The sequence below is a fragment of the Erythrolamprus reginae genome, chromosome 12 (genome assembly GCF_031021105.1).
Source record: "Erythrolamprus reginae isolate rEryReg1 chromosome 12, rEryReg1.hap1, whole genome shotgun sequence".
In the NCBI taxonomy this organism is placed as follows: Eukaryota; Metazoa; Chordata; class Lepidosauria; order Squamata; family Dipsadidae; genus Erythrolamprus; species Erythrolamprus reginae.
In genome coordinates this window covers 31,509,716-31,514,099 of record NC_091961.1, presented here as the reverse complement: position 1 = coordinate 31,514,099, position 4,384 = coordinate 31,509,716, and the positions used below count along the sequence as shown (strand labels likewise).

The following is a 4,384-nucleotide window of genomic DNA, read 5'->3' as shown; positions in this document are numbered from 1 at the left end:
GACCCGTAACATGCTGATGATACCATCACCATAATCATTGAGCCTTGGTGGCATAGTGGTTAGAGTGAAGTATGGCAAGATACTTCTGCTGATCACTGGTTGCCAGCCATTTGGCAGATCGAATCTGACTAGGCTCAAGGTTGACTCAGCCTTCCATCCTTCCAAGGTCGGTAAAACTTCCAGCAGACGTGGTTGGTCAATCCACAGTCACTGAATGGAAACATTCCTGGGATAAACCTACATCCATCCTAAGATAAAATACAAGAAATAGTATAAGGGCAGACTAGATGGACCAGGAGGTCTTTTTCTGCCGTCAAGCTTCTATGTTTCTATGAGGACCCAGATTGTTGGGGACAATATGGTGACTCTCTGTAAAACGCTTATAGAGGGCTATAAAGCACTGTGAAGCAGTATAAAAAGAGACCGTGAAGTCTCTTTTATACCACTGTGTAGCGATATAAAAATTTAGATCTTTTATTTATTTATTAAATTTGTATGCCGCCCCTCTCCGTAGACTCGGGATAAATCTATAAATCTAAATGCTGTAGCTATTGCTATCATCACAACCCACCACATTTAGCAATTTTCAACTTTTTAAGGACTTGGTCACAATAACAATTCTGGGATTCTGAGGCTCGCCAGGCAACTCTTTCCATTCCCTCATGCACCTACTACATGTGTACAACCTTAGTCAAGTCATCTTCCCCTCGTTTCTTTGGCTTCGCTCCAGCCTCCACCACAGGCGGAACGAGAAAAAAGCGAAACAGGTTGCGAGTTTGCCAAGCAGAGCCTTAACATCTCCAATGGCCTTTGGAGAACCTTGAAGAAGACTTTGGAGAAGCAGCTGATGTCTTCCCCCCCCCCCTGTTCTGTCTGGGTTCCCCCAGACCTCAACACCAACTGGAAAAAACAGCCAGACACTCTGGTAAAAGCAAAAGTACTTTATAGCTGGAAAAAATAAACACAGAGGAAAACCTGTTCTTCCCAACAGACAGGCTATAATACTTTACAGCAGAGTCCTGATGTCCAGACAATACAGCAAGCTTCTCGCTGGCACACCTACCCCAAGGTTTCAGTAGTCACAGGCACAAACCAGGATTCCAAGACGCCAAAGTTCACAGCTAGGTCCCAAGACTCTCAAAGATAATACTCCACAAGCCAGAAAGGGTGGGTCTGCCTTTTAGCCTTTCCAAAGAGCACCACACCCAAACCCAGCTGTTGCCTCTTTAATGCTGAAAGTACCTAGCCAATTGGTCCCTTCGCTGTGTAGCTCTTCTCTGTCGCAGATCAAATATGGCTTGTGCATTTTCCTCTAAGGAATCCAGGCTGCTTGCTGGGGAGAGCTCCCTCTGGGGGGACTCTGGCTGTCCTCCCTCTTCTTCAGCCTGGGATTCCTCCTCCTCGTCTGCCTGCACCTCCTGTTCCTCATCCTCTCCCTCTGAGCTGGAAACCGACAGAAGATCAGCCGTTCCCTGAGGGGCCTCAGACGGAACCACAACACCCCCAATGCTAATTATTTGTTTATTTGAATTCCCCCCCCAAATAAACTGCATATTTCAAGGGAACAAGGTTTAGCTGCTCTCTTTTAAGGTGAGCTTGTCAAAGAGGTATTCGCCCATGCCGTTCTGGGGCAGCGCTTCAGATTGGTGCAATGGTCTCCCAGGAGTTTGATAGCCTTTACTTGCTCTTCCAAGAATTCATTCTCCAGAAAATCAGAAATATGAGGGTCTATTTTCTCAGTTGCCAGCTTGTGCAGATCCACCAAAGCTTGGTTGACCTCCTTCTCCAACTTCAGGGCTTGCTTCAAGACATCTAGAGAGTTGCCCCATTCATCTTTCTCTGGCTTCTTGATATCCTGCAAGACAATACGTCCCCCTCGCTTGTTTTGGTACTTCAGAAACTTGTTGGCATGTTCTTTCTCTTCCTGGGATTGTTCCTTCAAGAATTTGGCCACATGGCACAAGGCTATATCATCACGGTCAAAGTGATGGGCCATGGACAAGTAGACATAGCTAGCATGGAGTTCAATGTTCACCAAATGGTTGATGGCAGCCTCGCATTCAGGGTGGTAGTTCTGACGGATCTGTGACGTCATCTTGAGAGAAGAAGGATGCTCCCAAAGTTTAGAAGGTCAATGGGTCTCAGCTGATGTCTTACTTTTAATAAGGCTTGTGAGTTTCTTCTCAGGAGCTTCCAGGGTTCATAAATGCCTAGCTCAGGAGGTTTTTTTGCAAGTGGAGATTTTTCCGTAGAAGGGAAGGAGGAGGAAAAATTTGAAGGGACAAATACACTTGGACGTCTCATCCTGTTTGGGACCAACGGGGAGTAGGAGAGATCGTAGAAGGAAGCCAAAGCAGATGGTGGAGTGAGTTGAAGTTATCACAAGTACTTTTAGTGAAGAAGAAGCAGCTGATAGCCTAAGGGCTCCCCTGCTGCACCCCAGGTGTTTTTTTACCCATCTTTTCATGCAGCCTTTGATACCCAAGGACATTCTTATTATGCAGCCTCAGGTTTTTATCCTACTTAACAGCATCGCTATCGTGCCAGCTTCACCCTTCGCTGAAGGAGCGAAGGAGAAGATGAGACCAGAAGAAGTCTTTCTGCTAATTTTCAGGAGATGAGAAAGTTCTACGGTTGAAGGACTCCAGGAACCCTTGGCAGGATGCGACGTCCAACCTGTGACATTCATTCCATCTATGGTCAATTTTGTTTTTCACACTGGAGAGCAGACGGTTAAATAGGTTCACCTTGTACAAGGCTAAATCAGCTAATATTTTCTGGGGAAAATAATGCCTATGAAAGAGGATCGGATGAATGCAGGAAAGGCCAGAGATGAAGCTTGCTTGCTTTGATTTAAATAATGTTTTCCGTCTATTAGAACATCAGGAGAGCATTTAGGCCACATCAGGCTAAAGGTTCCTGGAATGAACATTTGGTATCACAGTATGGTCAGCCAGGAGCGGTTGTGAAAGTCACAAATGTGGGCAGGCCACTTCCTTGTTGGCCTTTATCTGTTGGTATTCAAGGAAGGCTATTTACGATCATGGAAATTAACAAAAGTATTCAACATTAAAAGCCTGGTCCTTCTTCAAGGTTGCATCCAACCAAGAAAATCTCTCTCAATGGTTCGCAGATTATATGATGGCCTCAAAATCCATAATTTCACACACACACACACACATGACATATTTATTTATTTATTTATTTATTTATTTGTTTGTTTATTTGTTTGTTTATTTATTTATTGGATTTGTATGCCGCCCTTCTCCGTGGACTCGGGGCGGCTAACAACAATGATAAAAACAGCATGTAACAATCCAATACTAAAACAACTAAAAACCCCTTATTATAAAACCAATCATACATACAAACATACCATGCATAAATTGTACAAGCCTAGGGGGAAAGAAAATCTCAGTTCCCCCATGCCTGACGGCAGAGGTGGGTTTTGAGGAGCTTATGAAAGGCAAGGGGGGTGGGGGCTATTCTAATCTCTGGGGGGAGTTGGTTCCAGAGGTCCGGGGCTGCCACAGAGAAGGCTCTTCCCCTGGGTCCCGCCAAACGACATTGTTTAGTTGACTGGACCCAGAGAAGGCCCACTCTGTGGGACCTAACTGGTCGCTGGGATTCGTGCAGCAGAAGGCGGTCCCGGAGTATGATTGGTTTTATAATAAGGGTTTTTAGCTGTTTTAATATTGGATTTCTACATGCTGTTTTTATCATTGTTGTTAGCCGCCCCGAGTCCACGGAGAGGGGCAGCATACAAATCCAATAAATAAATAAAGAAATAAATATGTCATACATATATATATATATATGTGTGTGTGTGTATATATATATATATATATATATATATATATATATATGTGTCTGTGTCTGTGTCTGTGTCAAATTATATATATATATATATATATATATATATATATATATATATATATATATATATATATATATATATATATATGACGGTCTTGGTATATTCGGGTTTCTTCCCGTGTAGGATTTGGAAATTTCTGGCGACGTTTCGATGAGGTCTCACTCATCATCTTCAGGCTGGTGTTTCTGTCCTTTTTCTCAGGCGAAGACTTCGCCTGAGAAAAAGGACAGAAACACCAGCCTGAAGATGATGAGTGAGACCTCATCGAAACGTCGCCAGAAATTTCCAAATCCTACACGGGAAGAAACCCGAATATACCAAGACCGTCATACCTGTACCCGTGAAAATCTACGAAAACAAATATATATATATATATATATATATATATATCTTTCCTTTTAACAATCTCTGATATTTCCTGAACTACTTTCTTTCCCTTCCTTCCTTCCTTCCTTCTTTCCTTCCTTCCTTCCTTCCTTCCTTCCTTCCTTCCTTCCATTTATATGC

At 43.3% G+C, this 4,384-nt stretch overlaps 1 pseudogene; it reads right to left on the bottom strand.

Annotated features, from left to right (window-relative positions):
- Window positions 1-1,550: 1,550 nt before the first annotated feature.
- Window positions 1,551-2,131, bottom strand: LOC139174742 (ferritin heavy chain A-like; annotated as a pseudogene).
- Between the last annotated feature and the right edge of the window lie 2,253 nt (window positions 2,132-4,384).